Below are 11,162 nucleotides of genomic sequence, written 5' to 3' on the forward strand. Positions count from 1 at the left end.
CCTCGTAGTTCAACAGCTGTGGTTCCCGACAGACATGCTGCGCCGTACACATTCTTCATTTTCCGACAGATGTTGTAACAAATTAAATTTTGTCGTGGAATTAAGTAGCTTGCTAAGAAATATGTATATCGTTGGACTCATTCCGCTAGGGTCGATGCAATTACTACGTTGTTCTACTGTATAAAACAGAGGAGGCTGTCTTAGAGTGCTCCTTGCTACCCACTTCTTCTTCTATCTCTATAAACGCAAGTTCACTATTTTTACACCTGTAAGGTAATTGTGAAAAATAATGTTAATATTGGGTTATAATGAGTTGTTATCTTACTGAACTTGTATCTTAACCATCTCTAATTACCTGTACAGATTTATTTTATCTCTTAGCAGTTTAATTCCACAGGCAAGCAGAAGTACTGTGACGCGTCAATTATGATCCATCAGTGTGCTATCACACTCATATTTGGATCCTTTCTATTAGAACCAGCAGTCTACGTTATTTTATATATGAAGTCCGATTATTCTTGTTGTACACTGCGACATATTTCGTCGCATTGTAATGCATATCAACACGGTTCTCCATCGCCCAACTTATCGCTCTCCCACGGCGATCCCTGCGAGTGGTTTCATCATAACAGGAAATTTAGCAGGTAACAAAGCGTAGATTCAGGTCCATTGTGGAGTTATTTTTACTCTCTCTGTACCCTTTGAGATTCATCGCACCTCCGAACAATTAGCATTTTGAGGTAAAATTAGATCTGGCATTCCATTTTTATTCCGACCTTTTTACGGGATATATAACACAATGTCTACCGGTGTTGTCCTTCGATAGCCAAGAAATGCTATGGGAAATAATTTTAAGAAATTTTTAACTAATGACTGTGCATGCTATAATTTAATTATCACATTGGTGACACTGGTTTAATATGCGCTCTAGCTAAAGTGCCCTCTGCTGGAATTAGTCTCTTGTATAAATACCAGACGCAGTCTGAGTATTAGCAGTACGTACCATGTACCCACATGTTTAACTTTACGACGATTTACATCAGGATACCTGAATCTTGTGTATGGCTGCTATACGTGGTTATATACATTTTATATTTTATGTATCACTAAGACTTGTTAGATTTAGCGTTAACTTATTGAACCTGCCGCTTACACAATGCTTATCCTTGTAACAGATCTGATGATGGTAGTATGCCGAAACCGGTAATAAAGTGTAAGTAGTCTGTATGACCAAGGCGGACTTGTGAAAATAAAGTGCCAAAAATGATTGCGGACTCATTTACAGACTTTATGTCTTCAATTAATAAATGCGTAACAGCACGCTGGTCCTGTTGGACGCATTTAGCAGTTCACGTTTCTGCATTTACCGCAGCCACAGCCAAGCACTAATCGCTTGCATACCTGTCAGCACTTATACACTGGTATAGGGATGCGTATTCAAATGCTGAGATATGTAGACAGATAGAATACGGCGTTGAAGTCGTCAACGCCTATATAAGACAAATGACTGGTGCAGTTGATCGGTTACTGCTGGTACAATGGCATGTTATCAACGTTTAATTGAGTTTGAACGCGTGCGCAAGTGTGTGTGTGTGTGTGTGTGTGTGTGTGTGTGTGTGTGTGTGTGTGTGTGTGTGTGTGTGGGTGTGTGTGTGTGTGTGTGGGGGGGGGGGTCATCGGTCCCTAGACTTACACACTATTTAAACTAACTTATGCTCCTAACAACACACACACCCATGCCCGAGGGAGGACTCGAACCTCCGGCGGGAGGGGCAGCGCAATCCTTGACAGGGCGCCTCAAACCGCGCGGCTTGAACGCGATGTTATAGTCGGCGTACGTCCGGCCCCGGTAGCTGAGTGGTCAGCGTGACGGAATGTCAAGCGTAAGGTCCCGGGTTCGATTCCCGGCTGGGTCGGAGATTTTCTCCGCTCAGGGACTGGGTGTTGTGTTGTCCTAATCATCATCATTTCATCCCCATCGACGCGCAGGTCGCCGAAGTGGCGTCAAATCGAAAGACCTGCACCAGGCGAACGGTCTACCCGACGGGGGGCCTTAGCCACAAGACATTTCATTTCATAGTCGGCGCACGAGCGATTGGACACAGTATCTCTCAGGTAGTTATGAACTGAGTACTTTGCCGTACGACCATTTCACGAGTGTACCGTGAATATCAGGCATCCAGTAAAACATCAAATCTCCGACATCACTGCTGCCGGAAAAACATCCTGCAAGAACGGGACCGGCTGCGGATTTCAATGCTGGGCCATCAACAAGTGTCAGCGTGCAAATGATTCAACGAAACATCATCGATATGTGCTTTCGCAGCAGAAGGCTCACTCGTGTGCCCTTGATGACTACATGACAAAAAGCTTTACCCATCGCCTGGGCCCAACAGCGATATTTGACTGTTCATGTCTGGAAACATGTTGCTTGGTCGGATGAGTGTCGTTTCAAATTGTATCGAGCTGATGGGAGTGTATGGACTCTGCATTTCAGCAAGAGAGTGTTCAAGCTAGTGGAAGCTCTGTAATGGTGTGGGAAGAGGAGGATATTGGTGTTTAACGTCCCGTCGACAACGGGGTCATTAGACACGGAGCACAAGCTCGGATTAGGGAAGGAAGTCGGCCGTGCCCTTTCAAAGGAACCATCCCGGCATTTACGTAATGGTGTGGTTCGCGTTCAGTTGGAGTGATATGGAAATCCTGATACGTCTAGATACGACTCTTGACAGGTGACACGTAAGTAAGCATCCTGTCTGATCAGCTGCATCCATTCATGTCCATTGTGCATTCCGACGCACTTTGGCAATTCCAGCAGGACAATGCGACAACCCAAATGTCCAGAATTGCTTCACAATGGCTCCTGGAACGCTCTTCTGAGTTTAAATAATTCAGTTGCCAACCAACCTCCCCAGACATTACTGAGCATATCTAGGATGCCTTGCAACGTGCTGTTCTCTCTAGAACTACTACAAACACTAGTCGAGTGCATGCCACGTTTTGTTGTGACCCTTCTGCAAGCTCGCGGGGGCCCTACACGATACTACGTAGGTGTACAAGTTTCTTTGGCTCTTCAGTGTATGTAGCCGCGCTACGTTGCATATACGCTGCAGCAACGCCCTCAGACGCAAACATTTTGATCGCCCCCTACATTTCAGTCACTTAAAGCATCGCTTCCTTACAATCCGCAATGACAATTTACAACGCGAACAGGCGCCTTTAAGCACACATTCTTATCGCGATCCATACGCTAATCGAACAGGAAGTTTCAAAATGGTTAAAATGGCTCTGAGCACTATGGTACTTAACTTCTGAGGTCATCAGTCCCCTAGAACTTAGAGCTACTTAAACCTAACTAACCTAAGGACATCACACACATCCACGCCCGAGGCAGGATTCGAACCTGCGACCGTAGCAGTCGCGCGGATCCAGTCTGTAGCGCCTAGAACCGCTCGGCCACTCCGGCCGACGAACAGGAAGGAGCCCTCTGCCACACTCCGGCCGACGAACAGGAAGGAGCCCTCTGCCATGTATTTCACAGTGGTTTGCTGAGTACAGACACAGACGTGCAAGAAAATAAAACACTTCCTATCAACAGCGAGTGATCACTCGTTTATAAAACGTGATTGTCAAATTGTTGCTGGTGAGAAAAAGCTGGCCTTGCTTTCACTTAGAGCCCAACGTTGCTCGAAACGTATGTGGAATCTTTGAAGCATACATTATCACATAACATTTTATTTAACTATTTACGAGGGCAGTTCAATAAGTAATGCAACACATTTTTTTTCTCGGCCAATTTTGGTTGAAAAAACCGGAAATTTCTTGTGGAATATTTTCAAACATTCCCGCTTCGTCTCGTATAGTTTCATTTACTTCCGACAGGTGGCAGCGCTGTACGGAGCTGTTAAAATGGTGTCTGTAACGGATGTGCGTTGCAAACAACGGGCAGTGATCGAGTTTCTTTTGGCGGAAAACCAGGGCATCTCAGATATTCGTAGGCGCTTGCAGAATGTCTACGGCGATCTGGCAGTGGACAAAAGCACGGTGAGTCGTTGGGCAAAGCGTGTGTCATCATCGCCGCAAGGTCAAGCAAGACTGTCTGATCTCCCGCGTGCGGGCCGGCCGTGCACAGCTGTGACTCCTGCAATGGCGGAGCGTGCGAACACACTCGTTCGAGATGATCGACGGATCACCATCAAACAACTCAGTGCTCAACTTGACATCTCTGTTGGTAGTGCTGTCACAATTGTTCACCAGTTGGGATATTCAAAGGTTTGTTCCCGCTGGGTTCCTCGTTGTCTAACCGAACACCATAAAGAGCAAAGGAGAACCATCTGTGCGGAATTACTTGCTCGTCATGTGGCTGAGGGTGACAATTTCTTGTCAAAGATTGTTACAGGCGATGAAACATGGGTTCATCACTTCGAACCTGAAACAAAACGGCAATCAATGGAGTGGCGCCACACCCACTCCCCTACCAAGAAAAAGTTTAAAGCCATACCCTCAACCGGTAAAGTCATGGTTACAGTCTTCTGGGACGCTGAAGGGGTTATTCTGTTCGATGTCCTTCCCCATGGTCAAACGATCAACTCTGAAGTGTATTGTGCTACTCTTCAGAAATTGAAGAAACGACTTCAGCGTGTTCGTAGGCACAAAAATCTGAACGAACTTCTCCTTCTTCATGACAACGCAAGACCTCACACAAGTCTTCGCACCCGAGAGGAGCTCACAAAACTTCAGTGGACTGTTCTTCCTCAACGTCGGATTTCCATATGTTTGGCCCAATGAAGGACGCAATCCGTGGGAGGCACTACGCGGATGATGAAGTTATTGATGCAGTACGACGTTGGCTCCGACATCGACCAGTGGAATGGTACCGTGCAGGCATACAGGCCCTCATTTCAAGGTGGCGTAAGGCCGTAGCATTGAATGGCGATTACGTTGAAAAATAGTGTTGTGTAGCTAAAAGATTGGGGAATAACCTGGTGTATTTCAATGCTGAATGAAACAAACCCTGTTTCAGAAAAAAAATGTGTTGCATTACTTATTGAACTGCCCTCGTAGTTGTGTAGAGCCAAGAATTTTTCGTATGGAACGGAGGAAAAATGGTTTCACGCCCTCTCTATAGAGAGACAATTACAGGCGACACAGAAGCGCAAATAAAAATGGAACTGGTCCAGCAATGCCCTTGCTAAATAACCATGTACTGGCATTCGCCGTAAGTGATTGAGGCAAAAAATACAAAGATACTCTGGTCGTATGTAAAGTATGCTAGCGGCAAGACACATTCAATGCCTTCTCTGCGCAATACCAATGGAAATACTATCGATAATAGTGCTGCTGAAGCAAAGTTACTAAACACAGCCTTCCGTTAATCCTTCACCAAAGAAGATGAATCAAATATTCCAGAATTCGAGACAAGAACAGCTGCCAACAATAGTAACTTAGAAGCAGATGTCCTCGCAGTAGTGAAGTAGCTCGAATCATGTAATAAAAGCCAGTCTTTAGGTCCAGGTTGTATACCAAATACATTCCTTTCTGAGAATGCTGATGCAATAGCTCCGTACTTAATCATCTACAACCGCTCGCTCGAGATAGATCCGTACCCAACGACTGGAAAGTTGCACAACTCACACCGATATTTAAGAAAGGCAATAGGAGTAATCAAGTAAAATTAGAGGCCCAAATCATTAACGTCGATATTTTTGTGTTTGAACGGTCTACTGACACAATCAACACGAATACAGAAAACATCGTTCTTGTGAAACACAACTAGCTCATTACTAACACGAAGTGTCGAGTGCTATCGACAAAGGATTTCAAACTGATTCCCCATTTCTAGATTTCCAGAAGGCCTTTGACACCGTACCTCATAAGCAATTTGTAATCAAATTGCGTGCTTATGCAATATCGTCTCAGTTATGCGATTAGATTCATGATTTCATATTAGAGAGGTCACGGTTCGTAGTAACTGACGGAAAGTCTTCGATTAACACAGAAGTGATTTTCGGCTTTCCCCAAGGCAGTGTTATAGGTCTTCTGTTGTCCCTTATCTATATCAACGATTTAGGAGATAATCTGAGCAACCGTCTTATGTTGTTTGCAGATGACCTTAGGAAGATCAAAAGGAATTGCAAAATGATTTAGATAAGATATCTGCATGGTACGAAAACGGGCAATTGGAATCCGTTAAACATTGGTTACACGATAAATCAATCAAAAGTAAAGCCGGGAAATGTAACTAAGAATCTAAAAAACACAATGACGAACAACTGGAAAAAACACAAAGAAAGTATTGTGGTGAAGATGAACCAAAGACTGAGCTTTATTCGCAGAGCTCTTAGAAGACTCAACAGATCTACTAAAAAGACCGCCTATACAACGCTTGTCCGTCCTGTTTTGGAGCACTGCTGCATGTTGTGGGGTGCTTACCAGATAGGATTAACAGAGTGTACCGAGGAAGTTCAAAGAAGGGCAACACGTTTCCTATTTCATATTAAAACGCAGTCTTTGGCATAAAGGCAGTCGGCTCTGGGCGATTTTAGTGTCTGTGTATGTGCCTTTACGGCAAATAGGAAACAGACACCATTAGTGACAGTCTACGTAGTGTAGATAAACCACGACTGTGACGATGCCACTGGGAGAACAGTTATCGTATGATGAAGAAGCAAAAATCAGTGCGTACATGGAAATAGGACACTAATCGTCAAATCGCCAAGAGGTTGAACCTTCCAAGTACAGTGATTGATAATTTCGTTATATTGGGCGTATGAAATGGACATACTGGGAGATATGGGCAGAGTATAAAATTATTTGAGGAGTCAAAAAGGTTCTTTTCCGCAAATCAAGCACTACAAACCGCAGTTATTCTCAGCTTGTTGCTCATTTACAGTTTCCAGCAACTGACAAAAATTTTGCTTTCAAGAAACGATTGTAGAAATCTGTTCTAACACCGAAACTTAAAAAGGCTGATTAGGAGTTTGCTGAAGAACATATGTTATAGACTTAAGAATAGTATAAAATGATCATCAATGATGAGAAGAAATTTAGATCAGATGAGCTGCGTGGATTTCAGTATTATTGGCAAGATCTGAGAGCAGAGCAGCAGGTAAGAATAAGCAAAAATTCCGGTTATGATTTGGGCAGCCTTCTGCGCTAAATGGTTGAACGTCCAGTAGTCTTCACAGAACGTAAAGTTCGGAGGCTTGTCTGCTCTGTGAAGTGGGTTCGATGATTATCTGTGGCATTTCTGCCGAAAGAGCACAATGCTGGTGCACGCACAAGTGTTTCCGAGCACACCGTTCATCGTACATTGTTGAATACGGAGCTCCGCAATCTACCACCCCCACGTGTTCACATGTTTACCCAATGACATCGTCAATTACGATTGCAGTGGGCGCAGGATCATCGGGATTCGACAGTCGATCAATGCACACGTGTCGGTTCTTCGGGTGAATGACATTTTTGCTACAATAGGTCGATGGTCGTCTCCACGGACGCCGTCATGGGGGCGAACAGCGACTCGAAACGTGCAACGCGCCACGGGCGTAGGCCAGTGGAAGCTATATTGTGCTATGGGAGACATCCTCCAGTGCTTGCATCGGACCTGCGGTAGTAACCGGACACGCTGACAGCTGCGAACCACCTGCATCCCTTCATGCTTGACGTCTTGACCGACGGCGATGTCATCTTTCAGCAATATAATGGTCTGTGTTTCGGTGCCAGAACCGTGCTACAGTCGTCTGAAGAGCATTATATTGAACTAACGTTATGTCACGGTGACCAAATTCGCTTTACCTAAATCCTAAGGAACCCATCTGGGTCGCTATCGGGTGCCATCACCACGTACGCAAATCAGCGGCTTGTTATTTGCGCGAATTACATGATCTGTGCTTAGACATGTAGCGCTACACACCTCTGCAAACCTACCAACGAACTGTCTGATCCCTGATACGCTGAATCAGTGATGTATTTAGCTCCAAAGACGGACAAACAAGCTATTGAGCAGATGGTTATAATGTTTTGGCTCATCAGTGTTATGAGGCTCAAGATTTAGTAGCGATCAGGTCGCACGGGGCTCGAAGACTTCTGATAATAAAAGTCAATAAAAGTGCGAATTCATCGTGGCAAAAGTAACGAAAAAGAAAAGTAAGATATGGTAACCATTCAGCGTCATAATGTAACACAACTTCATTTCAAGCAGCAGCACACGCAATTTAAGACGCAGTGCTATAAAGTCCAAGAAAGATACCTGGAACTTCGTACTTAGCAGCTGCAGGTATAATATATATTCGCATCACATAGGTAACGATTACGTCGACCATTAGCATCACCAAACCAAGCGAGTGATACTTGGCACACTTACGGTTATGGCCGGTGACGTCACTTTCCAAGCCGCATGCGCCACCTGTGTTCACACTGTATACATCGCACGTTACCATTGAAATACGGCATTCCTGGAGCGCACTAAAATTTCTGTAAGCATATTCTGTGGGGACTTCACAGCGCTGAATCCACGAGGATCACTTGAGTATATGGTAGCAATGCGAGCCTGAAGATGTTAACAGGAACATTCAAAGTTATTACTTTTCTCCGGACAGATGCCGCAATCGTACAACATTTGAGCCTATCTTGCTGCACACGTACGAAGCAGAGAACGACAGATTTTTATTTTATCGACTGCCAACGTTGAACCTGGGTTTGTGGTTAAACCGTAAGAGCAGGATGGAGAGCGCTTAGCGTACTGCGCGTATCATTAGCATCAAACCGGAACCGTTACGTGAGTTAATGCATAACGCTTTTCCTCACATTTCGTGCTAAGGTCGGAACTTTTTCAGCAAAAGTATTGTTTCCGTTTTAACACATTCATTTATTAGTGCAGGAATGGTGAATAATTGCTAGTGTTACGAAATCAGATCTATGTTCGTAAAAGAAGAAAAACTTTAAAAAATTAAAAAAAGGCAAATAAGTCACGTGACTTTGAAGGCAGTATACGTTGGCGATAAACATTCTATTTGCGCATCTGAATCGTTACTCCTTACATATTCCGACTGTATGGTTTAACTGGTGAATGGCTCGTATTCAAACTGCAACCAAGAGGCCACATATTGGTGTATTTTTTGACAGGTGAAGCGAACGCGTCAAAGATCGTGATGCGGCGAACTGTCAACTCCAAACGTAGCGCGTGAATTGAATATTTCTTTATCTTTACTTTAGTGTGTGTGTTTTGTTGTTGGCTCATACGAGCTTAAGAAGATGCATTCAAAACCAGCATGGAAAATAGAGAACTATATTCCACATTCATGTACAATGGATTTTTTTTAATAGGCTACTGAAGACTTTCGGATTACATGAGGTGTAAGTAACGAAATATCTTCCACGTCTGCTAATTATATGCGTAACTCATCAGCATCAATATAAATCCCATTATTTTCACCCGCACTGCTGTAGCTGCACATTACAATACATTAAGTGCATCTAAACAGCCATTATGTGATGTTAGCCTGCAGTGTCTCGAAAGTTTGCTAGTGCAAAAATAAAAACATAAAACAATGTATGGAACTTTAATGCGACAAGTGCACCGAGAACGGTTAATTCAGTAAAGCGTGTGGTCGTAGTTTCAATACAACGAGCAACAGATCCTAAATATGATACTGCAGAGCTGCTAAAACACTAAGGTTGAGTGTAACACTTCAGAGTCTGAGTGCTTGCTTAAAGCAATTCGAGAATCACAAGTTGTACTTCGAGTATTAATTGCTTTACTCACTAAAAGAAAATAAAACGATGCTTTACTCACTGTTTTAACTGCGTACTGATGATGATGCTAAAGTGATGAGGACTACATGCAGAAAACTATCCACTGTAGTCCACCGCTGAAAATCTTTGTCGTCTCCCGCACGGATGATATTAATGGCCTCCAAATTGTGGAACGACACAAAATTCTGCGACACACACGTGCCTAACACGATGACGGCACCCAAGACGCGGGGCAATTGTCTTTGTCGGCGGAGCACTAGCACAGAGAACACAGCCTTAACGGAAAGCACGAAGGACGCACAACAGGTACCTGGAACACTTGAATGTTCCACCTCCCACAGCGTCGGCTTCGGCGGTTTGCGAGAATAGCGAGCGGTGTCGCGGCAGAGTTGGCGCCCCTGGCGCACAGCAGGAGGCTCACAGGGCACTGGCGAAAGCGAGCGGGTCGGGAAGACAGGCAGAGCGGCGATGCTACCGGCCCCGCCGGAAGTGAGCACTTCCTCCGCTAGCTTTTTTCTTGGTGGCCGGCGCGGGTGGCTGCAGTGGAAGCGAGCGACGGCAGGCACGTGCGCGCCACGTGACGGTGCCTCGGGGTCCTCGCCTGCGCAGCGTCAAAGGCGGACTGCCGGCGCGCAGCCGCCGCCGCAGACACCGCAGCGGTCAAAATATTTAACACCGGCGTGGGGCGCACGTCTGCCAACTGCACGCACGCACTAGCCAGCAGCAGGCAACGCGGCGGCCTCGCTCCCCTCCACAGCACACAACGGTCCCCACTCAGCTGAGCCGCTTACTTCTCTCCCTTCCCCCCCCCCCCCCACTCCCACCACTAGACACCGCCCCGCCAACGCAGACAAAACGCCAAAGCCTTCTCGTTGTACAGGGCCTCCCTGCGCGAGTAAGTTCCTCGTTCCTCCCCTGTAGTGACAGCAGAGGTTATGTACGCGCTCTGATAACTGGTTTGAGCAAACTCAGGTCTTTAAGCAGTCGTGGCCGAGTGGTTAAGGCGTCTGACTAGAAATCAGATTCCCTCTGGGAGCGTAGGTTCGAGTCCTACCGACTGCGAACATTTTTATTCGTAATAATGCTCGTCACACGCGTGCGTCATACTAATAATCAAGATAATACAAGGTTAAACACTTGGAGGACATCTTAAGCAGGAATACCACAGACCCAAGCACTGCTGACAAAGATATGAAAAAAATTAGAATCAGTAAAAACCGGCATCTCCTCCGTTTCTAAGAGAACTATAAACGGAGATATCAATAATAATTGATTTCAATAGCTCCTGCGGAAGATTGAAATGCAAACACTATAAAAAATAATTGAAGAAAACGCATAAAAAACCCGATTTCATTTCACTTGCTGCCCCTCACTTTTTTCCTCCAACTCACTCTCCATCACACTAC

The 11,162-nt window shown here is 45.1% G+C and overlaps 1 protein-coding gene and 1 non-coding gene across 2 annotated transcripts in view; one reads left to right on the plus strand and one right to left on the minus strand.

The window, feature by feature from the left end:
- LOC126419875 (ankyrin repeat domain-containing protein 50) overlaps positions 1-10,261 on the minus strand; it is a 513,285-nt gene extending 503,024 nt beyond the window's left edge. The window contains exon 1 of the mRNA XM_050087125.1: positions 9,797-10,261. The gene's annotated coding sequence lies outside the window, so the exon portion shown is untranslated. The remainder of the gene's footprint in view (positions 1-9,796) is intronic.
- A 475-nt stretch (positions 10,262-10,736) lies between these two features.
- Trnas-aga (transfer RNA serine (anticodon AGA)) lies at positions 10,737-10,818 on the plus strand. Its single transcript has one exon. It is a non-coding gene; the product is annotated as a tRNA-Ser (tRNA).
- Positions 10,819-11,162: the final 344 nt, after the last annotated feature.

Source organism: Schistocerca serialis, chromosome 9 (genome assembly GCF_023864345.2).
Source record: "Schistocerca serialis cubense isolate TAMUIC-IGC-003099 chromosome 9, iqSchSeri2.2, whole genome shotgun sequence".
In the NCBI taxonomy this organism is placed as follows: domain Eukaryota; kingdom Metazoa; phylum Arthropoda; class Insecta; order Orthoptera; family Acrididae; genus Schistocerca; species Schistocerca serialis.